This window comes from Pelodiscus sinensis, chromosome 8 (assembly GCF_052426305.1).
Source record: "Pelodiscus sinensis isolate ZL-2025 chromosome 8, ASM5242630v1, whole genome shotgun sequence".
Classification (NCBI taxonomy): Eukaryota; Metazoa; Chordata; order Testudines; family Trionychidae; genus Pelodiscus; species Pelodiscus sinensis.
This window is the reverse complement of record NC_143059.1, coordinates 33049098-33075425: the sequence shown is the minus strand read 5'-3', so window position 1 is coordinate 33075425 and position 26328 is coordinate 33049098. Positions and strand designations below refer to the sequence as shown.

General features: G+C 44.5%; 1 long non-coding RNA gene across 1 annotated transcript; it reads right to left on the bottom strand.

The window, feature by feature from the left end:
• Positions 1 to 2059: 2059 nt before the first annotated feature.
• On the bottom strand, positions 2060 to 25577 carry LOC106732621 (uncharacterized). Its single transcript, XR_001368864.4, has 3 exons — positions 25420 to 25577; positions 12260 to 12390; positions 2060 to 2666 (listed from the first exon to the last, which is right to left on the bottom strand). It is a non-coding gene; the product is annotated as an uncharacterized LOC106732621 (long non-coding RNA).
• Positions 25578 to 26328: the final 751 nt, after the last annotated feature.

The window sequence follows — 26328 nt, the reverse complement described above, 5'->3', positions numbered from 1 at the left end:
AAGTCTGGGAGGCTGGAATGTAGGAAGAACTGACATGATCTGATACAAGATAATGCCTGATTTTCATCTTACTCCAAACAAAGTACAAAAATATACTAACTTGGGGGAGGGGGAAATCATGCCCTCAGCTGTTATACAATATAATTAATTCAAAAATTGATTTAACAAATTTTCCAAAGGTAACTAGCTCTGTCCCAGCCTCATCCATAGGAAGCCTTTGGGTATGTGTACACTACAGCGTTATTTCGAAATATCTTAATTCAAAATAGTTAATTCAAAAAAAGTTATTTTGAAATAACACTTCTATACACAAAATGCGATTCAAAATAGCTTTTTGCTAAATTGAAATAGCGTGTCCACACTGATTGGACACTGAATCGCATTTAAGGCCAGCTGAAACCAGTTCCGGCAGGGCATCATCCAGTTCTCAGTTTTCCCTGATTGCTTGCCTACCTCGCTGAGGAACAGAAAAGTGTTTTTCTCTCTGGCTGATAGGTTGCCCTCACTCAGGACACCATAGCACTCAGCACCATGGAGCCAGAGCTGCCCCTGGGCACTCTGGTGCTTTTTTTGGATGTTTTGCTGCAAGCCTGGCAGCAAGTCCTGGTCACTGCCTGGCACCAGCTGCAGCAGCTCAACCCCCAGGTCCTCTTCTGGACCCCCCTGGGGGCTGTGGAGGAGCAGCGGCCGGATGCCAGCATGCCCCGCCGCATCTAGCACCTGGACACCAGCAGCAACTGGTGGGACCGCATCATCCTGGAGCACTGGGGAGATCAACAGTGGACCCAGAACTTCATGATGAAGAAGGACGCCTTCCTCGAGCTGTGTGAGAGGCTCACCCCTGTTCTGCAGTGACGGGACATGCACATGATGGCCATTCCCCTCCACAAGCGTGTGGCCATCGCCCTACGGAAGCTCTCCACACCGGATAGCTACTGATCCGTCAGCAACCAGTTCGGCATGGAGAAATCCACAGTCAGAGCAGTGCTCATCCAGGTATGGCAGTCTCCCGCCATTGTGCCAGGGGAGCAAGGAGTGGATGGGCTGCACCAGGGAAAAGGGGCGGAAGGGGTGCAAGTCCCCTTCATGGGAGGGTTTGTTCTGTCCCAGAATGCGGTGGCCAGGATTGCAGGGAGAGGGGATTGCTCCTAGGGAGTGGGGGCGCAAGGCAGTGGTGGGGAACCCCAGTGACTCTCGGTAGTTTTCTGTGTCCCTCTGCAGGTGGTCAAGGCCATCAATAGAGTGCTGTTCCACAGAGTTATCTGCCTCACTGATGTGGATGAGGTCATCGAGGAGTTTGGCACCCTGGGCTTCCCCAACTGTGGGGGGGCAATCGACGGGATGCACATCCCCATCCGTGCCCCAGAACACCAGGCCTCCCTCTACATAAACCAGAAGGGATACTTCTCAGTCATCCTGCAGGCTGTGTCTGACCACTGGGAGCAGTTCGTGGACATTCATGTGGGCTGGTCCGGCAAAGCACATGACGCACGGGTGTACCGCAACTCCTCCATGTGCCAGAGGCTGCACGCCGGGACCTTCTTCCCCAACTGCCACATCAGGGTCAGGGATGTGGACATGCCTGTCTGCCTGGTGGGGGATGCGGCCTACCCCTACAAGCCTGGTTCATGAAGCCCTACATGGGACACTTCAACCCCTCCCGACAAGCCTTTAACGCTAGGCTCAGCAGGGCCCACATCGTGGTGGAGGGTGCATTCAGCCGGCTGAAGGCCCATTTTAGATGCATCCTCACCCGCCTCAACCTCTCCGAGCGGAATATTCTGCACGTGATGGCAGTGTGCTGTGTGCTGCACAACTTGTGTGAGCAAAAGGGGGAGGCCTTGGCTGGCCTGTACATGTAGCCCCACATGGCTGCCAGCCGGGAGGCCCATTGGGGGGCTGTCGGGATACGGGAGGCCTTGCGGGAGAGCTTCCACCCTGCGGAGCACTAAGAACCTCCCTGGTCTGCCCCACTGGAGGCTTGTGCCTCATTCCACCCTCATGACCTTCCACTAACCTCTCTTCCCCCCACTGTACTTCCTAATGTAAAATAAAAAACATGTTTTTTTCTTAAGCAGTCTTTATTTAACAAAACTGGGGGGCAGATGAAACTTTGGGGAGACTGGGGAAAGGAGGCAGGAGAGGGGAGGGAGAAACCTGGGAGGAGGGAGCTGGAAGGGGGAAGCTAGGGGAAGAAGGGGGAGGGGAAGCTCAGGGGTGGGGAACTTGCCGGGCCAACTTTCTCCCAGCACTGTGGATCTGGGGGCCTCAGCGTCCCTGGGGGGATGGGGAGGAGGGTGTGGAGGGTGAGGTGGGGGGTGTGGAGATTGAGGAGGAGGTTGAGGAGGGAGAAGTAGGAGGGGAGAAGTAGTGGGAGGAAGAGCGGTAGCTGGGGAGGCAGCAGGTGCTGGAGCAGCAGGAGGCAGCACGCTCTGCACCAGAGTCTGCAGATGGGCACAGATGGCGTGACCCTATGCAAGCTGCTGCCGCCGGAGCTCCAAATCTAGTTCCACCCAGCGGTCTAGGGTGCGGTGCAGGGGCTTGCAGTGCTCCCAGGTGCTGCTATCGGTACCCCTCCAGTGTTCAGCTGGTCCTTCTGCAGAGCCTTCATGTGCGGGAGCATGTCCCGGGTGGGGTGGTGCGCCCTGCACGTGCAGCTGGTGCGGCTGTGGAGAAACAAGAGAAGTGGTCAGTTCTCCCTGGGGACACAGTGGGTGAAGCCCAGCCCCCCTGTGCAAGGTGAGGATGACAGTTCCCTGCACCATAAGAGCCGATGTGCTAGCACAGAGGCAATGGTCAGATTGTCCAGCTATCCCCTGGAGTGGGAGCTGCTCCAAGACCGCACCTATGCCACTGTGCTGTCTATAGTGTTGCTGAGGTGGGGGGGAGATGTCCCCTGCCTCTGTGTAGAGGGGGCTTGTGAAGGGAGGACATCCTGCTGTGTCCCACCCTGGGGTCAGGAGCATGTCATGTCTCTTCACACACACGTGTGGCTAACAGGCAAAGGCCCCTGTGTTGCAGCCTGCTGGAGCCACCTTCCCAGGGGTGGCACGGCACATGCTCGCATGTTCACAGATTGCTGCGTCATCCGTGGTAAGCAAGGCCCACGCTTGCAGTCCCTGGTCTCCCTCTCTGCCTTCTCTCCCCCGTAAGGGGACAGTGATGGCACTCACATGTTGTGGCCTCCCTGGATGACCCTGGTGAGTCGGCTGCTGGGACTTGGCAAGCACCGTGAAGGCTCCTCCTCTATGCCCTGGTCAGGGCCCTCTGCTCCCGGCTCGCTGCCCCCTGGGCTGCCATGGACTGTCCCACCCTCCAAGATGCGGTCCAGGGCCTCAAAATAGGGACAGGTGTGTGCCCCTGTTGGGGAGCTGCCCCATGTGGCCCTGGCATATCCCTGCCGCAATTCTTTAATTTTCATGCGCACCTGTTCTTGGGTGCACATGTGGCCTTTTGTGGCCATGGTGGCAGCTATAGACGGACACATTCCTCCTTCTAGTGCGGAGATCATGGACGTTGGAGGCCTCCCCCCAAACCTCAATGAGGACCATGATCGCCGCACTAGTACAGGAAGGCACCCACCTTCTCCGGCCCCTGGCTGGCTCTTGGGAGCTGGGGGACTGGGCGGTGGAGGTTCTGGCTGGATCTGACTGCCCGGCTCATATTGGGGCCACTGGGTCAGGGTCAGTGTAAGGGTCAGTGACTGCTGGCTCTGTGTTGGCAGGCCTGTAGCTGTCACATGCAGTGTGGGCTTATAATGAGCAGTGGTAAAGAGTATCTGATTCTTCCCAAAGTGTGTTCTTGCAGGACATGAATGTAAACTATCTGGTATCTGTCATTCTACTCATTCTGTGGTTGACGCTGTATGTTCAAAAGATGCAGAGCAGTAATGTATATTCAATCTTGTCACTATTTCAAAGAGAAAATAATGGTAACATTACCTCCATGACAGGTGGTTGAGGAGGATCTTTTGTAGATTCAAGACACGATTTGTGGCTAGGATCACTAATGAAAGAGAAAACTCTAGTACTGCTATTTTTACCTGTACAACATGATTTTTGAGAGCATATTGGGTATAGAAGGATTTATTCTGACCTTAAAAAGCACTGGAACTGAATCAGCCTGTAGCAGTAACAATCATTGATTCCCTGAAGAGCTCTTTGAAGACAAATGAGGACGGAAGATGACACAGATAGCGAACTCTCCTTGCTTTTGTCCTTACCTGACAATGAATCTGTTTACTCAAATGAACATATTCTGGAAACTCCATGAATGCATCCAAAAGCATAGGTGGGAAAATAACTGATTTTTGTTTGTTTGTTTGGCAATAGTTTCAAAAAAGTTTTTTAAAAAAAATCAGTTGGTCCAATCAAATTTGAAATTTTTCAGAATGTCTTATTCATCAATAAATATTTGATTTCAGAGCTCTTCCAGAGCAGGGATTCAAACCTAGGTGTGTCACATCCCAGACGCATACCCAGAATAAAAGTGGGGGTGGGGGAAGAAAAGGGACAGAGGAAAGTACTGCTGCTGCTTTCACACAATGGCCAGGGAAAGGGAGGTGCCAGTGCTGATGTCAGTCATGTCAAGTCTGTGAATAGCTTCCCAAAAATGCACAAGTGGGTTAACCAAAACAATTTGTGAATTTGTCAAAATCACAAATTATGTTTTAATGAATAAAGCCAAAAGATATTTTTAAAAGTTTGGTTTGATATTTTGATATTTTGCATTCAAACTTGAAATGATTTCATTTTAGATGCTGCTTCAATTTTAAAAATTTTAATTAAAAAATTCAGACTAAAATTAAATGTTTTGTTTATCCCAAAATGATTTTACTTTTATGAATTGCCAAAAAATGCAAAAAAAATAATTTTGGTTCTACCCGAAATGATTTTTTTCCATTTGACCTTTGAATTAAACAAAACCGTACTTTCACACTCCAATTTTACATTTTTGCAAAATACACTCTTCTGAAAAAGTGGCTTTGCATACTTTAATGAGCTGAATAGAATCCAAGCATTAATGAGAACATTTTGGGATCATGAACATCTATATTGTCAATCTATAAGTACAGCATCTTGAAAGATGTTTGACTATGACAGGAGATTTTGACATGAGCCCAATTATTCATGCCATCAGAAAGTTGGGAAAAAATGTTCTTCATTTGTAAGTTGAATGGATCACAGATGCAAAACACCACTTTTCTAATTTTATTTTTTCATATTTACAACACTGCCAGACACTCTCTAGAGCAGATGACAAAGGCATGGGTAATAAGTCAGTTTCCTTCAAACAGAAAATTTTTCAGTGTGCTGAAGACAGGATAATTCCTAATTGTAATGACTCGAGGTATCAGTATCCAAGCGTATGATATAGACCTCAACTCGAGATTTTCATTGCAAGGCATGTAGGGCAGCATGGCTTGATGCAAAAGGCTAATGTAAGCATAGGACTGTGTGTGTGGTACCTGAGACCATTTCAAAAACTATTCACACTAAAGCATTGCATACCACCCTAAAAAAATTATATAAAACTCTCATTTTTGCTAACCCTTGTTCAGCTATGCCAGTGATAGCAACATTGAGAGCTCTAGTGTACCTGGGCCATCAAGTCCTGTCAGCATTTTAATCCATTGTGAGGATTAGACCTGGTTAGGTGACACAATACTTATGTAACCCTTCTGCTGGTATCAGTCGGCAACCAGAAGGGCTGGGTTCAATGTCTAGTGGGGTTCCTTCAACAAGCTCCTGCCAGCTGCCCTGCTGGCTGCCTGCCGCTTCTCCTACCAGCCACCCGCCAGTTGCTATGGGTCTAGCTCCAGGCCAAACTAGTGCTCTTAGAGTCCATCTACATTTGCTCCTAGTTCGAACTAGGGATGCAAATGCAGACGAGCTAAGTAGCTAATGAAGCCAGGATTTAAATATCCTGCGCTCCATTAGCATGATCTTGCCGGCACACTAGTTTGAATCACAGCTGATTCGAACCAGGAAGCGCGCGCTGGAATGCGTTAGCTCGAACCAAAACCATTTTTTGAGGAGTAACGTTAGTTCAAACCAAGGGCTTTGAATCAGCTGTGATTCGAAGTAGCGTGCCGGCGAGATCATGCTAATGGAGCACGGGATATTTAATTCCTGGCTTCATTAGCTACTTCGCTCGTCTGCATTTGCAACCCTAGTCCGAACTAGGGAGCAAATGTAGATGTACCCTTCGTGATTTCAGCTCTTAGCCACCACCTAGACTGGCCAAAAGATTCCAGCTTCTACTGAAGTAAAGACTCCTTATGGAATCTGCTTTAGGTCTATCTTTAGAACAGAGGGGAAAGGAAACAGGCTGAACCAGTCTTACAGCTCACACCTGGAGGACATGTAGCTGGCTGGCTCAAGTCCCTTCCCCCCAACTCAGTCCACTCAAATCTGGAAGGGGGAGGTTTGTTCATCGGAGACCTTTTACAATAATGGTGTCTCTCCTGCAAGCATTGGTGTCATATTTTACAGTTCCTACATTTAGGGGTAACATGGTTTGTGACCCCACAACAGCCAAATTAGTTACAATACATCATATTCCATTCCAACAATTGACCATTCATTAGGTCTGGCTGAATTGCTCACACGCCGGATTCCTTCCCCATTCCAGAATGACCTACATTTGCATATCAACAGTTAGTTATCTTGCAGGGCTAAATCATAGAAAAATAGAACCATACAGCTGGAAGAGACCTCAGAAGGTCATCAAGTCCAGCCCCCTGCTCTAGGCAGGACCAATCCCAACTAAATAAACCCGGCCAGGGCTTTGTCAAGCTGAGACTTAAACACCTCTAGGGATGGAGACTCCACTACTTCCCTAGGTAACCCATTCCAGTGCTTCACTACCCTCCTAGTGAAATAGTTTTTCCTAATATCCAACCTGGACCTCTCCCACCACAGCTTGAGACCGTTGCTCCTTGTTCTACCATCTGTCAATACTGAGAACAGCCTCTCTCCACCCTCATTGAACCTCCCTTCAGGAAGTTGAAGGCTGCTATTAAATCCCCCCTCACTCTTGGCTTCTGCAGACTAAACAGACCCAACTCCCTCAGCCTCTCCTCATAAGTCATATGCTCCAGCCCCCTAATCATTTTGGTTGCCCTCCTCTGGACCCTCTCCAATGCATCCACATCCTTTTTGTAGTGGGAGGCCCAGAACTGGATACGATACTCCAGATGTGGCCTCACCAGAGCCGAATAAAGGGGAATAATGACATCGCTGGATCTGTTCTTTACCCACCAAGGGCTGTCCATTTTCATCCCATCTTGCGTCACTTAGCGCATTAGTCTGGGAGCCCACCTTTTCCGTGAATACAGAGGCAAAGAAAGCATTGAGTACTTCAGCTTTCCCCACATCATCTGTCACTAGGTTACCTCCTTCATCCAGTAGGGGACGCACACCCTCTCTGATCATCTTCTTCTTGTTAACATGCCTGTAGAAACCTTTCTTGTTATCCTTCACATCCTTAGCCAGTTGCAATTCCATTTGCGTTTTTGCCTTCCTGATAACCCCCCGGCATTCTCGAGCTATACATTTAAACCCTTCCCTGGTCATTTGTCTAAGTTTCCACTTTTTGTAAGCTTCCTTTTTGTGCTTCAGTTCACCAAGGATTTTCCCTGTAAGCCATTCCGGTCTCCTACCATGTTTGCCTCTCTTGCTAGGTGTCAGGATGGTTTCTTTTTGTGCCTTCAATAAGCCTTCTTTAAAATACTGCCAGTTGTCTTGGACCCCTTTCCCCTTCATGTTAGCATCCCAGGGGATTCTGTCCATCCAGTCTCTGAGGGAGTCAAAATTTGCTTTTTTGAAGTCCACGGTGTGTATTTTACTACTCTCTTTTCTTCGTTTGGTCAGGATTCTGAAATCTACCATCTCATGATCACTGCTTCCCAGGTTGTCACTCACCTCTACTTCTCCTATTAGTTCCTCCCTGTTTGTGAGCAGAAGGTCAAGGTGCGCACGGCACCTGGTCGGATCCTTTGAGTGAACATAACCACATGCAGGGCTGCCCTCCCCTTTTGCTGGCTGCAGTGGTTCAGACTCTGCTTACACTTAAAATATAGTTGGTAGGCAGAAGCTTATTAGCATTAAGGTTTTAAAGCAAGATACAAAAAAAGCAGTAACGTTTCATACAGACCATGACTTTTTTATACTGGTCAATATACTATACCCTGAAATGTAAGTACTGTACAATACTTATATTCCATATGATTTATTTTATAATTTTATGGTAAAATGAAAGGAGTTATCAATTTTTCAGTAAACCTCCTTAACACTATTACAAGTGAACTAATGTTAGAACAGTGAGGACATTTTTGTAAAATTTCTCGCCTGAAAAAATCCAATCCATTTTCAGTGATGGTAGCTGAGCCAGTATTAGGATGGGCATCAGGCTCGCATATACATCTGTGGCTTCCATGGGAGAATTTTCTAGAAGAGGATGTACCAAAAAATTGCCATGTAAAAATCAACAGAACAAAAGTTTCAGAAACTGTAAGGTGAGGAGACTCAAATAATATGTTTCTCTGAGGCAGGCAAGCCAACAGACTCACTGGGCCTCTGGGCATGGAAGGGGCAGATCTGCACTCCTGAAAGGAGCAGGGCCTTGGGCATAAGGGGTGGGGCCAGGGCAGTCTGCCTTCAGTGCCACCCAGATCACACCTTCCCCTTCCCAGTGTCATAGGCTGTGTCCAGACTCAGGGGTTTTTTGGGGAAAAGTAGCCTTTTTCCGAAAAAACTTCCCCTGCGTCCAGACTCAAGCCACGTTCTTTCGAAATTAAATCGAAAGAACGCGGCTTTTCTTTCGATGGCGGTAAACCTCATTTCTCGAGGAAGAACGCCTTCTTTAAAAAGTTCCTCTTTCGAAAGAAGGCGTTCTTCAATGTAAATAGGGCTTCTTCGAAAGAGAGCATCCAGACTCACTGGATGCTTTCTTTCAAAAAAGCAAGCCGCTTTTTCGAAAGTTCAACGTGCAGTCTAGACGCTCTCTTTTGAAAGTATCTTTCGAAAGAGCCTCTTTCGAAAGAGGCTTGCAGTCTAGACATAGCCATACAGACAGCATCACCTGCGTCCCACAGCATGGGGCTCCAATAGTGATATAAAGGGACTGGGGTTCCAGCTGTGACTGCAGTAGTAGCTGGAGTCCCAGCCACCTTTGAATCACTTGGCCCCGGGGCAATTGACGCTTTTTGCCCTCCCCTTCTCCCCCCACCCCCACTCATCAACAGGCCTGGTCTGAGGTTTTCCTATGTCCAAGATCATTCTTCAAATATTTCAGTACCTTGCAGGGAAGGATTGTGCTTTATACATATGGCTCCATCTCTAAGATGTGCAATAATGAGCAGGGAGATATCTAAGCAGACAAGGCAAGGAAGAAGAGCCTTTAAATAACAGACAAGTGGAGGAGGGGATTCCAAGTATTCTGAGCAATATCTATGCCAACAGTCCCTGTCTCAAAAGTTTACAGAGATAGGGCTAAACTCAATGATACAAAACAATCAAGTTATGCTGCATGTAAATTGGTCAGAAAATTAATGTCAATGGCAAAGGCATGCAGTAGGACAACTATAGGAAATAAATTAAAGATTATCTTTATCAATCTGTGCAGATAAAAGGTGAGGAAGTATGCATGTGTGTGTGTGTATCCATGTAATAAATAGCCAAAATGTGCCTTTTACCACAAACAGATAATTTGCCATGAATATTGTAGGAAGCACAAAGCACGAACAGAGAGGAAGCTATTTAGGAAATCGCATAATGATTTAGTGTGTTTATTTTCTCTCTTTTCATCATGTTTATTTCTGCTTTTGTTCATTAAGCAGTGAAACTGTATTCTAAACTGGGCAAAACAGTGTCAGGAATTACTGAAATCAACAAGGTTTGTCTGTTCTAAATTTTTTTCTGGTTTTATTTTTTAGAGCAGCACAGAACAGGAAAAGCAGTTAGTGACAGAGTTACAGACTTGAGCTACCAAATCCAGCTTTCAAATTCCTCCAAAACTCTGTAATATTAAAATCCAAAGCTTGGGTTCAACCCATCAGACAGACAGGTCAGCTATTTAATTCACAGCTGGTCCCATGGTCAGATTTCAAAACCAGCTGTCCAAAAGTAAGGGATGTTCAGATCTAATGTCTGGCTTGAGCCCAACACTTCCCACAGTATCATGGTGGCATATCCATAAATCCCTCCAATTTTCTTCTATTTTTCAAGATTCCAATTCAATAAAATGACACATTCTAAAATGTTTGTTGTTTCTTTAAAATGTTTTTAATCTACATGTATTGTTTGTTTCTTTCTAATCTCCCAGTGGTTTTTTCAACTAGCCCTGCTTCTGATCTTTTTTGTAAAGATTTTAATGAGCTTTGTCTCCACTTTCTTGCATAGTGTGTGCTCAGGGGAGATCACTTTTGTTAGTGGATTATATACAAAATGCAGATGGAGCTGCAGTGAAAGCTATCCAAATCAGGAAGGCAGAAAATTGCAGTTATTTAGCAATAATTATCTTATGTTGTTTGATTTATTAAAGTAAACGAGAACAAACCAATCAGAAACAAAGCAAATGGGAAAACAAAAACAAAAAAACGATGTAACTCGCTATTTTTATTCTTCCTTCGGCTTCTTATCTCAAAAATATATTAGAGATTTAGGCTTAAAGGGCTCAAGTTTATTTTGACTGCCACATTTAAAGTGCAGTTATCATTGAAAAAGTTACAATGACCCTATTCACTTTCATTTCTGGACACATCTGTTTATTTTTATAATTTTAACTTCTGTTAGAATTACAAATCGATGCAGCTATGGGAGATAGACCTAGAGCACGGGAGGACAAATACCAGCCCACAGGCCAGATCTGGTCTGACAGGGTTAGCCCCTGGCAGGCCCCCACACCACCGTATTTACCTGAACCTCCAAAGGTACTGGGGATCACAGCTCCGGTTGTCTGTGAATTACCATTCCCAGCCAATGAGAGTTGTGATTGTCCGTACCTGCAGAGCTGTGTGTAAATATAGTTGCAGCAGCCCACTAGGGGCTTAGCCTGGTGAACTGCCTTTGTATTATTGCCCACCCCTCAGCTAGGGTCTATTCCTGCTCATGTATCATCAGTACAATTATTAATTGAAACCTAACTGCAGCATCTGTTACCAGTTATGATGCAGAGAAAAAAAAACACACAAGTTGGGTTCTGCAAGTCAGATTCAGATTATAGAACAGTGATAAAGGAGATAGTCTACCTTATCTGAAGAAGCCATTAGGTATCATTCTTGCTACAAGAAATAAAGTTGCAAAACCATTTATTTTGGCAGTAACTAAGGCAGTCTTTAAAGATACACCTTTACAAACAGCTGTATAAAAATACACCTGGAACTCTACTGCATATGGCATGGGTAGAGTTAACCTATATGAAATTGGGGTGTGTCACCACTGCCCTTGTTGTATGAAGCCATTACACTTCTTTATGGAAGCAGGTAGTTGAAACAATAGCAGCCCCTACACACACATGCCCAAAACAAAGGCTCAGGTGGGTAGAGGGAAATCTCTGGCTATTGTTGTGTGTCTAGTGAAAGACCAGAAAGATCAAAGAAGCTGTGGGAAAAGAAGGCAACAAGGAAATATCAGACACAGCAGTTGAGGAACTAGTACAGTGGCCCTGACTAGTACAGTGGCCCTGAAAAAAGCTTAGAGAGTATGCTTCTAAGGCTAAGTGTTGGCTGACAGGGACTTGCAGTTCTGAACAAAGAAACTATCTCCTGTTTGATTCTTCTTATATTCAGAGAAATAGGACTCTGTACATTTTTTGAAAATAAAACAGGGTTTCATTAAAGATACCTAATTGCACATCATTTTCACGTTCTAATGAAAACACCCTGCTGGGATCAAAAGAGGCAACAATATATATCTTTGAAGCAATATATGTGGAGTACAAAACAGAGAGCACATAGAATACCAATTGATGTAAACAGGACTGATTTATTAAACCACTACGGGCAATGTTATGTTATTGCACAACCTTCTATTACATTTCAAAGATACAGATTACTGTTTAATTTTGAGACAGTTTGACATGGGTGAAATATTCCCTTAGGCACAGTTTTTCAGATGAATCAAAACATCTTTGGTAAACAGCAGCCACTGTAAGTCATATTTTCAGAACTGGCAATATTGATAACTTTACTTGCAAACAGATCTCTCTGCAGGTCAGCTTTAGATATTATCTGCAGGAAAATATATTAGTTTCATACCTGTACCCCTTTCATGAAGACTCAGAAAAGACTTGATAACAACAAAGGTAAGGTTTATTCCTCTCACTTTTTCCTCCTCCCCGGTCCATCATGGAAATTATAGTTTCTAGACACAACACTACAGGAGCCACCTAGAAACAAAACAAAACAAAATAAACAAAAGAACACAAATACAAATTGGGGCAGTTATCTACACCTACCTAGATACAACAATTGAAAAATTATCAAGTCTTTTCTGAGTCTTCATGAAAGGGGTACAGGTATGAAACTAAATTTGAATAACAGTCTTTCCATATCCATCCTTATGACACCGAATTTCTTAAATGGAGCTCAGACTGTTGGTGCATACCATACATTTTTGTGTCCCTTTCCTCCCTATGAATGACTGCAGATGACGCATTATTAAAGATAGACACTGGAGCTGCCCTTTGTTTCAGGATACTTGCAGAATAAATGTCTGTGAAATCCACAGGCCTCACCCTTTTAATAGACCTGGTACTGAAATTTAAAATCCAGTACCAGATTTGCTATCAGACCCATAGCAAAATAACAAAAGCTGACATGACATGACTTTTATTTTGACACACTGCCCCCATCCTCAACAATCGCTGCATACAACATGGAACATAAATTGATACCAATTAGATAACTGACTGAAATTCATCTTCTGTGTATGATGGATGAGTCAAAGGGGGCATTCCATCTCAGTTGACTTCTAAAGCTATTGTTGACAATCTCAAATCCCCTTCTTTAAGGGACATGGATTTTTATTTTCCCTTCAGTAAAAGGCGTGGAGTAAAGGATTCTGAGAGTAGAAGGTTTGGAGACATGTGGCTTTGCTATGACAATTATCAACTGCTGCATTATCTGTTAGAGGACTCTAGCAGTGGCATAAGTCAGAGTTGCTATGAAGAGATGAACTCTTCAATATTCTTGTCCTGAGTATTAGAGAGTTGGACTGTATGGGCATGTCAACACTGGGGAGTTATTTCAAAATAACTCCCCTTATTTTGAAATAACAAGGTGAGCGTCCACACTACCAAGCCTGTTATTTCAAAATAATGGGCTTGTTACAGGTCGTACTTCCCTTGTCTGGCACCTTGGGACCTGAGTGGTCCCAAACCATGGAGTTTGATAATCAAGGGGAAGTCAGGCTCTGCTCCCAGCTGGGGCTGTACTCCTGGCTGCTGCCTCCAACCCCCACTGGGGCTGCACTCCCCACCACCAGCAATGATCAGGGCTGCACCGCTCCCCCCACACCCACCACACTGCTCCTGGCCTCTGGCCCCATTGCCTTCAGCCTCAGCTGGGATTGCACTCCTTGCCATCAGCCCTGGCCAGCGCTGTGCTCACCTCTCAGTTGCCAGCCCAGCCTGGGCTGTGCTTCTGAACCTGGCTAGTCGGTAGGGTTGCCAGATGTCTGGTATTGGCTCGGACAGACCGGTATTTGCAGCTTTTGTCCGATACAAAAAAATACATGTAAAATGTCTGGAAGGGGCAAGTGGAGTGTGGAGATTTAAAGGAGCTGTGACTTTTTTTTTTTTTTGTACTTTTTTTTTTCTCGACAACTTTGTTCACCCTTTTTTTGTTTGGTATTTTTTGTGAAACTATCTGGCAACCCTACCAGTCAGGGCTCTCTGGTTCAGCAATATCCCAGGACCTGCCAGACCAGAGAGTCCTGGATTTTGAGGTTCAACCTGTATTTTGAAATAATAACTCCTGCTTATAAAGAGGAATAAGCTTATTTTAAAATAGTTATTTTGAAATAACCTGGTACTGTAGACATAGCCTATCAGTTCTTCCCTCAGTTCCTCCCTCTGCCCTCCTCCCTCCCCGCCCATGCAACTAGAATCAAGCCCAGTATATTGGAATTTTCTGAGTGCGGTGGGAGATGTAGATCTTAAGTATATTTAAGTTTTTAGCTTTAAAATTCAAATTCTGGGTAGATAGTTGAAGAAATGAGTTTGTTGACCCCATATGAGAGCCAAGAAAAATTCTGTCTACATAATAATAACTTTGAATTATTCAGCATAAAATAAATTCTTCTTATCAAAAGCCCAAACTGGAAAACATCAGTGATATTTCTAAACTAGGGCCGAAGCAATCCTGAGGCTGCAGGCAGAACTGAGAGAGAAAACTTGTCCAGTAAATTATAGTATACCTGCTGTTTCCTCACTTTCAGAGAGCACCAAAATAAAAGATGAATACAACAGTATGCAACAAATTGAAAATGCATATGAAAGAAAATAAATATCCAAATACTGGTTCTTCCACTAAGCAAAATAGTTTGTAATATCACTTAGATCGACAATGGAAAATATGAAATTGCTGGTAATATTAGCGCTATTACTGCATCCATTGCCATTAATGGTTCCCTCACACTTTCAAACCATAATCAATGCAAATAAGCAAGACAGAGAAATAACTCAGTCTTTTCAAACTGCTCATCATCAAACCAATAGCAACACACAGTATAACCAGAGTCCAGCTGCTATGTAAGCAGAAAGAACTGATGACAAGCACCTTCCCCTAAATCCTGACCCATAGCTCATGCTTCTTCCACCTGCAGAGTGCATGTAAATTGAGGATAAAACTAAACATTTGTATCCAGTTTTCATGCCCAATTCATTTCCTGGCAACTTTGACCAAGACTTTTCTATCAATACAGCAATCTGAGTAATTCCATTTTCACCATTTACTTTACCAAATAAATAAAGTCTTTGAATTATAAGTTTTAGGTAAATTATATAAATATATTAAGAGTAGAAACAGAGTCATTCAAATATAATAAAAGCAGACTTTCATCCCACAGCAGAATAGATTTTTTATAAAGCTTTTATGAAATTATTGTAACTTGAATTTAGTACTCATTAGGGATGTAAAAAACTAGTCGACTATCTGATAAGTATTTGAGTAGTCGACTAGTCGATACCCCTTCCCTTTTCTGCCTGCATGAAATAGAGGCAGCAAAGAGGAGGGGAAGGAGTACTTCAAAGTGGCAGCGCTGCACATCTGCCACTTTGAAACCTCAAGGCAGCATTTCAAAGGCACAGGCACTGCACAGCTGATCCATGGATCAGCTGTGCGGTGGCTGCCCCTTTAAAATGCCGCTTCTGCGTTTTCCCAGAACCCAGGATCAGCTGGGGACTCTTGTACATGTCAAAAGAGGAATGCAGATGTGCCTATTGAAATTCCATTGACTAGTAGACTAGTCACTTAACCACATTTTAACATCCTTAGTACTCATCAAAATGTTGGACTGACGCATCAGGTATGCTACAGCAGCTGCTGCTTTCTCTCCCCTGCACTATCCCACCAATGAAGAACCACTACTGAAGGTGAGAAATTAACTCAGCTTCCTTGCCGATTAATATTAATTATCCTTTGATTTTTGTGAGCTAAGTCCCTGGCTTAGCTAAACTAGCTGCATACCCAATCACTTTTTTTTTTTAACATAGGCTACCTGTCATCAGTGTATTGAAAAAGTTAAGAAAAATCTGATTGATGGATCCAAGAGCATCATACCTGTGCTGCCTGAAACTGATCACTGAACAGAGCTGCCTACTTCTAGGATACTGAAAATAATGATTTATATGATTAATTTAGTCTGTTGAGTGCATAATTAAACTGAAAAGAAAAATAGAAGTAGCCCTCTTGGAGCGCTAACATCAGCTCTGTCAAGATTTAACAACAAAACACTATTTGGACAATCAACAATTCCCTCACAATTCCCTATCTGAAGAAACTGAAAAAATACAATGCATAAGAAATGTAAATTGACAATGGCTAGAAGGATCAGAGGGCAGAGGTCAAAAAGAATATTGATTGTTGGTAGGTGGAAGAATAAAGCTATGGATTCTTATCATCTGATTTAATTCCAAAAGTTACATTGCATATACAGGCAGTCCCCGGGTTACGTACAAGATAGGGACTGTAGGTTTGTTCTTAAGTTGAATCTGTATGTAAGTCGGAACTGGCGTCCAGATTCAGCCGCTGCTGAAACTGACCGCCAGTTCTGACTTACATACAGATTCAATTTAAGAATCCCAAGCTTCCCCAAGTCAGCTGCTGCTGAAACTGATCAGCAGCTGATTCCAGGAAGCCTGGGGCAGAGCAACTCTGCCTCGGGCTTCCTGTAGTCAGCGCTGGTCAGTTTCAGCAGCGGCTGACTTGGGGACGCCTGGGGCAGAGCAGCTGGAGTGCTGCTTTTGTTTTGGACCCTGGAGCAGAGCAGCTGGGGCTGCCAATTGGTCCTGCAGCGCCTTCTGGGCACTACTGGACCAACCCAGCAGCACCCCAGCTGCTCTGCCCCAGGCATCCTGATTCAGCCACTGCTGAAACTGACCAGCAGCTGCTGAATCAGGACCTGGGGCAGAGCAGCTAGGGTGCTGCCGGGTTGGTCCAGTAGTGCCCAGAAGGCGCTGCAGGACCAATTGGCAGCCCCAGCTGCTCTGCTCCAGGGTCCAAAACAAAAGCCTGGTCTGCTGGGGGAGGGGGGGCACACTAGCCGCGCCCCCCCCCCCCCCCAGCAGACCAGGGATACGGGAGCAGAGCCGCAGCGGACCACAGGCACCGCAACTGAAGCGGCAGCAGCGGGCGGGTTCCCCCGCTTCTGAGGCTTTGCCAAAGCAAAGTCTCAGAAGCGCGGGGAACCGCAGCTGCTGCTGCTTCAGTCCCCTGCCTGTGGTCTGCTGGGGACCGTCCCCAGCAGACCACAGGCACCGCGACTGAAGCGGCAGCAGCGGCGGGTTCCCGCGCTTCTGAGGCTTTGCTCTGGCAAAGCCTCAGAAGCGCGGGAACCCGCCTGGTGCCCCTGGTCTGCTGGAGACGGTCTCCAGCAGACCAGGGTCACCGGAGCAGCTTACGAACGGGGCTTTCTCGCCCCGGAGCTCGCAGGTAGCAATCCGCCACCTCGACCTCCGGGGCGAGAAAGCCCCGTTCGTAAGTGCGGATCCGACGTAAGACGGATCCGCGTAAGTCGGGGACTGCCTGTAATAATTCAATGTACAGCTGTAGTTTGAATGAGTCATGCACTACAAAACCTGGCTTACACTAATAAATTGAACATGAATAGATTTTTTTTTAATCGGGTAACCTCCAAGAACCTTCAAATGTTTTATACAGTCAGTATGTATTTCACTTCTGGCACATCTTGTATTCCCACAGCAATGTCTGTATATCTAGACTTGCAACCTATGAAACCTCCATTACTTTTTATATCAGTATTTTCACAGACACAGACTTCCCTGTAAACAGTAACATTTTAATGTATCAGATGCCAGATGCTTCAAATATATCAAAGCTAATTTTTCCAGTACTTTTTCATGTGTCTGTATGGTATTATCTAAGGTAACCGGTGACTTCAGATTTAATAAAACATGAATTGATATTCACTCTTAGAAGTACACATTCATATTTTTTTCCAATTTCATCAGATTTCAAGGTGAATAAAGAATAGCAGCAGTTATCCACACATGGCATTTTATTAATGGCTTCTCCAACGATAACACACTGGTTTCTTCAGTACTGAAAATCAGCAATAAACCTCCATTGCTGTTATGTCTTCAAATGCTGTTTTATGCCATTTAGATCAGGTTCTTATCTTACAAAAACACGGGCAATCATGCCAAACAGAGTTGAATTAAACAACTTAAAATGCTTAATATTCTTTATCAGACAGCTTCTAAGGACCTATGGGCTTTAGAGAATCTCATTTAGTGATACTGTCATATTAATTTTTAAGAGGCAGTAAACATTCTGAGAGGCTTGTCTGTAGGAATCATTTTAAAAGCTTGTTCCAGATTAAACTCAAAAGGGATTTTTTGAACAAACAACTTTACTGTTTAATAACAGAATAAAGAATGATATTTAGACCTGCCATTGTCTGCTCACTTTGTGTTCACTTGATTTCTCTATGGTACACAATCCCATTTAAAAAAAGAATTATAACAAATTATAGCAAGTCAAACACATTGTGCCTAAGCCTGCTCTCATCCCAGACTTCAATAAATTATTCTATACTTTTGCTAGGGTAAATGAAACTAGAATCTTTCAAATGGATTGAATCCAGTTGTACCTGGGTAAAGATGTACATTGCATGATACTTTATTACTTTACTTCAGAACATATTAATAAAATCTTTACAACAAACAAGGTTGACATCAGTGATCCCTGTAAGTTGAGTGCTTGAATGGCTGCCCAGGAGAGTTTCAGGTTCCACACAGATGATTAGCCAACCGCCCAGAGCACACACAGTATATGTGGTGCACATCTGCACATGCCTTGGTGCATATAACAAAATTTATTCTGCCCATGGATGGAAAAAAATTAGAGGAAGCATGAGTTCAGATTGGGATGAGAAAGCATAAAATTCCCTTTCAATGTAACCAAAGATATTATCAACCCAAGTAAATTGAACTGATACACTGCCCTGCTTCTGGCTATGCTGTATAACATTCATTAAAATGCACCACAAATACTTCCTCCCTCCCTTCCCCTGAAGGATCTGAGAACACTTGCTATCAGTCTTCACACCAAATTAGGGATGCTCTAATGAGACCAATTTTATGCTGGTTTTGTTAACTCTAGGGGACATTTAAAATTCTATTGTATTCTCAATATTATCATGTAACTCCATTACTTACTCACTGCTGCTTGGATTTTATGAAATAATCAACAGATTCCCACCAAGATGTAAACTGCAACTGAGTCCAAAAATGAAATTAGCAGAAAAAAAGATCAGTGATATTAGAGGATGAGATGTTTGGGGGGTCAAACAGTTATGAAATGATAAAACACCTTGTCTTGATAATAACTCATCAGAAATGCTAAAAAGTGAAGGCTTGGATTAAATTCACTGGCTTAATAGATTTAAAAGTTCAAGAAACTGATCAAATCCCAGAATATGTATAAAGGGGATGCATTATACAATTTTTTTTTTCAAAAAAGATAGGGTACATCTACACAGCAGTGTTACTTCAAAATAACGGACTTTATTTCCAAAATAACATAATGCACGTCTACACTGCAAGCAGTTATTTCAAAATAATGGTGAGCTGGAGGACTTCTTACTCTGACTCATGGTAATCCTTATTTCACAAGGAGTAAGAGAAGTCAAAGGAAGAGTGTTCTTCCTTTGACTTCCTGCTGTATAAACAGCAGCAAAAGTCGAATTAAGCTATTTTGACTTCAGCTATGCAATTGATGTAGCTGAAGTTGCGTAGCTTAATTCAGCTTTAGCCCTGCTGTGTAGATGTACCCATACTGATTAGCTTTCTCTCAAATTATAGGAGAAATTGCACTGGTGTCAGTCCCAAGGAGAGTATTTACAGTCATACTACAGAGAGAAATGCTGTCTCATCCCAAAAAAGGGGAGACAACCACTGTGGTCTCTGTACAGGTCCATCTGTAAAGCATTGCCTTACCTAGAGATACTACTGACCAACTATAGCTAATGCTGGAAGAGCTGTGAAAAACTGCAGAATTTATGAAACTTGAGTTCAGTGTTGATGAAACCAAAGCTATGCATGCCTACGATATAACGGAAATGAACCTGCCAATGCTGCACATGGACAGTAGTGGCACTTAGACCACTTACATAGAGAGAGAATGAGCTTGCTCTACAGCCTAAGCTGACAGCCAGCTGGCTTTTAGTTCAGGCAGTAGAGGCTCATCCACTAAATTCCAGGACTATGTCTACACTGGCGGCTTCTTGCGCAAGAACATCTTGTGCAAGGGTTCTGGTGCAAGAAGTCTTGCGCAAGAAAATGTCCACACTGCCATGTGCAAGCTGTGCTTTTGCGCAAGAGCATCCATGGCATCTGATGGCCATTTTAGCCTTAGTGGTTTCTTGCGCAAGAAATCCATGCTGAGCATCCACACTGCCCTCTTGCGCAAGAGCTCCTGCACAAGAGGCTTACACCTGTAACCCCCAAGGAGATTACTTAGATTCCCAGGGCCTTGTCTGCTGGCAGCTCAGGGAGAGGCACTCTGAGTTTGCCTTGGCTCCCCCTCCCTACCAGGGCCAGAGTCTGCCCGGCAACCCATAGGGAGTGAGATGCCCCTTCCAGGGGGAAGGAGAGACCATGGTTGAGCGGAGTCTGGAGCCAGCCAGGGCAAGGGGAGGGCTGGCTGTGTGAGAGCTAGTAAGCCCCAGGCCTGCATGCAGGGTATTCCCTGAGAACTAGCCTCTAGGGACCTGAAGGCAGGATCCGTCAGCTGGGTTTTATGTCTCCACTGTTGATTCCCAGTTTGTGGAGTTTCCTGGGAGTCTTCCCCAGCCAGGCTGAGTTGGCTCTCCAGCTCCCTGGGTGAGACCAGTCACCGCATGGTCAGCTCTGCTCTAGCAGCGAGTTTAGGGCTGCTGCCTGCTGTGTGGGTCTGAATGCTGGGCTAGGAGGTTATAGTTTGAATTTTGGTGCAGTTGTGTGGCCTGCACCTTGAGCCCTGTACCCCTTCACGGTGAAGGGAAATTCTGGGACCGAAGCAGCCTGGTTCCTGCCTGAAGAGGATCTCTGCGAGAAGAGAGCAGCCCCTTTGCAGTGACTGAGTCATCTCTCAACCTGAGGCTCATTCATGGAGTGTGTGAGTGCACCAATTTTTAGTTAGTCAGTCAGGGAATTTGTTTGGGGATTTTATTACCTGAAGCATATTAAACCTGTGGAGGGATTTGCTGCCTTCTCCCATTTGTGAGTCCTTTGGGCTGTGCTGGACATAGTCAGCCCCACTGCTAAACCACTGCAGAGAAGTATTTTGTGGTCAACAGTCATCAAGGGCCCCAACAAAGTACGCGTACCAACGGGACAGTGATCTTATGGTTGCTGGGCACCGGTGACCCTAAAAATAGTGTTTTACCATGTTCTATTTGTCTCCTGTTTAATATAATTGTGTTTATTATAGTGTATGTGTTTGTGCTATTTTCTGGGAGTCTCCAACTATCTGGCAAATACGTGGGGATTACCCTGGGCTAGAATTTTCCTCCCAAGCTGCCCTGGTGACCCTGCCAGGAAGGAGTGAGGGGGGTGGAGGCACCACCAAATAAATCCATCAGAAAAAATAAAGTTGAGTGGGTGGCGGGATCCAGAAGAACCCAGACCTATCCATCAAAACCTGTAAGGAGATTGGCTTTAAAGAAGGTAACCAGGTGGAGAGGGGGTGCTACACACCTGTTAAAAAAGATCGTAGCACTTTTGCAAGAAGCCCTCTCTTACCACGTCGTACTGTAAATTTCTTTGCGCAAGAGCAAGCGGGCAGTGTGGACGCTCTGCGGATTCTTGTGCAAGAACTGCCGTACTTGCGCAAGAAGCTGCGAGTGTAGACATAGCCCAGAAGTCCCAGGTTCAGTTCTGCATGTTGGCATTACACGAGCATTCACTAAAGTAGTGATAACTCTTATGTGGAGCAGAAATGTGGTTATTATAAACAGCTGAGGAGAGGAATCTAAACAGTTTTCAGTCTCACAAGTTAAGGTATATCCTTAACATCCAATGGTTGTTTTTGTCATAAACGAGATTCTTAGAAGGTCTGGCACATTGTAGCCTTGCACCAGTTGAGAACAAGAGCATCACAATGGTGGGATCATGTCCAACAAACAAAAGAAGGTAAACTTTTACATAAGGTTTATCAAACTGACATAAAAGGAAGTAGACCACAAGACCAACCACAAATGAGCATAGATGGAAACCTAAGAAACCTAAATCCTCCCATACTGACTATTACTGGAGGCTGGAGATGTGTAAAGGGCCAAACAAGACAAAAGTCCCTTCTACACGCCACCAGAGATACTTCATAGCCATATGAATCTGCTGCTGCTGCTGCCACAGGGCTTAGACAGTTGAAACAGTACTTTTGGTATTATTGTATAATTGTTATGTCTTTGGTGCCTTTATATTTGTACAGTTTAACCAAGGTACGTTCCCCAGTTCACTAATCCAAATACTTATTGCTCATTTATTAATCTTTAATGTTGGTACATTCAAAGCATCACACCTTTGGTCAAGATTATACTTTTCTGAACGTTATAGGCTATCATTTGTATTATGTTCTGGACGCAGTCTTGCTCCCATAGAAGTCAATGGGAGCAAACTGACCTTTGTTTGTTGATTTTATTAACTTTCCAAGGTAATTACCCATCTAAATCCCATTTTTAGGCTCCATAATTAAAGAGTTACTGGAGCAAGAGGACTGGACTCCAGGGTTGCTTGACTCCCAACAGTCTATTGGCCTTCTCACTCTCTCTCCCTTTATTCAAGTGACACTTTAATTATACACAGTGGAACAGTTTCAGCAGCAGAAACTGAGGGAGCCTGTCATGGGGCGGCCACATCACCAGGGTGCCTCCAGCCAGTAATCCTGGGATTTAGCTTGTCGACCCACCTTTTTTTTATAGGAGGGCCCCGTCCAATAGCCTCTCCCGAAGCAACCCAAGGGATGAGATCCAATGTTCACCCCCCCTTTTCTGGCCGTTCAGTCCAACGTTCCTCCCCGTGTCCCACAAGTCGAAGTCTATAGTTTGCCCTCTGAGGTTAGGACAACCCAGTTCACTAGTTCCGGCGTAACCCAAAGTTAGTAGTCTGCTAGGGTATGTCTACACTAGCTCATTAATTCAAGCTCGGTAGGCAAATCAGGCAAGCGGAGTTGCAAATGAAGCCCGGGACTTAAATATCCTGGGCTTTATTTGCATGTTCCTGCCCGGCCGCCATTTTTAAATCCCCTTAGTTCGAACTGACTGGCCACAGCTACACATGGCAGTTTAAAGTTAATCCAAACTAAATTCTTAGTTCGGATTAACTTTAAACTGCTGTGTGTAGCCGCGGGCAGTTCATTCGAACTAAGGGGATTTAAAAATGGTGGCCGGACGGGAACATGCAAATAAAGCCCAGGATATTTAAATCCCGGGCTTTATTTGCAACTCCAGTTGCTTTATTTGCCTACCTAGCTCAAATTAACGAGCTAGTGTAGACATACCCTTAAAGAGTTAGTCGGTAAGCACGAAGTACATATCTCCCCAATCAGGGCCAGCCCAAGCCCTTTTGGCACCCCGGGCCGGGGCATGCGCGCCGCCCCCGGCACACGGCACATGTGCGGGCCTGGCCCCGGGGCGCACGGCACATGCACAGGCCGGCCACAGCTGCTGGTGCGTAGCCCAGGGCCCGCCCCCGGGGCACACACCATTTGCACTGCCCAGCCCGGCTCAGCCAATGCTGCTGGCACACGCGCCAGGCCATACAGGGCCCCACGGCCATGGGGGAAAGGGCGCTGATGTTGGTGCCACGGGGCTGGTGCTGCAGGAGCCGGGTGCACAGCGTCCCTTGCAGCTGCCATCAGGAGCCCCCCATAGGTTTGCGCCCCAGGCAGCTGCCCAGGTAGACCATGCCTCAGTCCGGCCCTGCCCCCAGCAAAGGGGTCTAGGCCCTCCCATACAACTGGACCCCAGCCCGGGGCCCGTTAGTGGCTTGCTCACACCACGGAATCAGTGGGGAATCCAGACCGCAACACGCTGACCCTGGTGGCCTGCTCACGCCCCTATGTCAATGGGGACTCCAGACCACACCATGCACACCCTTCCAGCGGCTGATTCACCCCAGTTGCCATTGCCGCTCTGGGGCTGCTTCCTGCCTCACTGGTAGGCCTCAGTTTCACCACACCCCTCTGTGCTTTGGGTACTGCTCCTTTCTCCCGAACCCAGTGAGGTCTCAAGAGACATCCCAGCCTCAGTTTGTGCAGTAGCATCCTGGCCTCTAGGTAAGCACTGGGGCTAGGAGGCTTGGCACGTCCTCTCCCTCCAGCCACCAGCCCCAAATAAGCTGAGCTGTTCTCTTTTATATTAGAGCAGCCTGAGCATGACCAGTAAGCTAAAGGGGCTGTATGACCTCTTTCACCCTCAGGGTTGAGTTAATCCCCTCCTGACCAGTGCAGAGTGGGTATGCCCCATCATAGAACCTGACATTTGACTGTCTGATATCACAATGGTTACAGTGCTCTCCTGAGAGCTGGGGGAATTCTGTTCAAATCCTTTCTCCCTGTCAGCCAGAGGCAGGAATTAAACCTGGGTCTCCTGCCTCTCAAATGAGTGTTGTAATACTGAAATTAAAGTTATAAAGTGGACTCTACTTTTACCACCTCTTCCCAATTTACATTGTTCATGCGAGAACTTGAATTGATTTCCAAGGCCTTCAGACGAGGCCTCTATAAAATAAGATTTCTTCTGTGGAATAATCTAGTAAACTAGAAAATAAAAGTGTCAGAACTACAATATAAGTTTAAAGATGCTTATTGGTATCATTTTTAAATGTAATTCATCGCTCTCCTGGAAAAAAATAAGAGTATGGGTTGGAATTTTAAGGCTTGGAATATCCTGGGTTAACTGAAAATTCTGTAACTTATTTTTATAATTTTGTGTTCATTTATAGTTGAACGAACTATGATTATTTCTGAAGCACTCAAAATCTGATTCACAATTCTGCTTACATCTTATAATCGACTACAGAAGTTGGAATTGTACTGAAGACAACGGCATCAGCTTGACACAAAGTCAAGAATAATTTCTGACTGGCAAGGATTTCTTGGTAGTCTATGATCTGTTGAAAGTGCTGAAGGGTTTAAGAAAAATTAAGGGCCCTTAAACCAAATCATAATTAACAAATATTTCCTAGTTGAACTGGAGATCAATACCGTTATTGTTCATGAATGTACAAATAGAGGGGGGAAAGCCAATTATTTTTTCATGTATTGAAGATGGAAAAGAGGTGAATTGCTTACATATGGTTATACTGCATATAGTAAACATATTTTTCAGCTATTAAAGGTCACTATGGTAATGGTTAACATAACAATCATTTTAGCACTGAATAAGGATTACTAACTATGATTTTAATATTGTATTTCAATTATTAATAAATATAAAAAGTAACATTAAAGTTTAATTAAAGATAGGTCACAGCTAAGAAAACAAGAAATTCACCCATTCTGTATCAAAGTCAATAGACATTGGGAACATTGATTATCACAGATTGAAACAAAAGATGTATTAATTTTTCTATTCGGTATCAGAGTACTTAAAGAGCAAATATGCTGGCCCTCTGGCTTTATGCTGTACATTGCACAGAAAGTATTTAAAATGAGACCTAGAAGTTCATTTAACTTGTTTTCCGTCTACTTACCCTGTTTTGATTGCTGATGTTGAAGACATGATGGTGGCAGAACTTCAGTGTCAAAATTGACACTGCCGTATTCACATCATTGCAAAGATCCAGAGATCTGCCTCAGACACGTTGCTACAGTACGAGATCAGTGAACTGGAAAAGGGGCTCATAGTCTAAACCAAGGAACAACATTCACATGTTACAGCAAAGGTCAGGCCTGCTGAAGAGGTGAAATGTATTTACTGCTTCAATGAGCTGAGTAAAATTTACTGGAGTTGACTGAGTAAATGGTTTCTGAAAAATGTATGTTTGAACAAACTGTTTACCCTTGCACATTGCCTCTTCTATTTCCTCTGACTATAAAATTCAAAGATACAAAGTTCAACAGAACCAAACAATTTTAGAAGTCTGGCTGCATGAGACTAAGATACCATTTTCTAGAGCCAGAGTTTGTCTCAGAATCTATTCTGACTGCAGTGACATACAGTTTGGTACAATTTGTGTCTGCACTTCCACTTCTAATCATCTATTTTCAGAATATAAAAATGTTAACTATGAAATTTATCTGGCTCCAGCTTCCCATGCTGGAAGATCCATTAAGTTTCCCATGCTAACATCTGTGTAAATTAAAAAATAGATTATAGCTAAGGAAACAGGAAATTTACACATTTCAATAAGGCAAGTGAAGACTCAGAGCTATGCATATTGATTTCTGCATGAAACCAGCCAAATCTGATAATTTTACTCCATTTGCTTGAAGTTTCAAGACTTATTTAAATTCTAAAACTCAGAGGAAAGCCTCTGGTGTGAAACTCCCTATTGTATATGAACCCTTCCAAATTAAAATGCTGAGATTCCCATAACACTAGTAAATAGTAGGTTTAAAAAAAGAGAATCATGAGGGAGGCTCAGAGATCCATAAAGCAC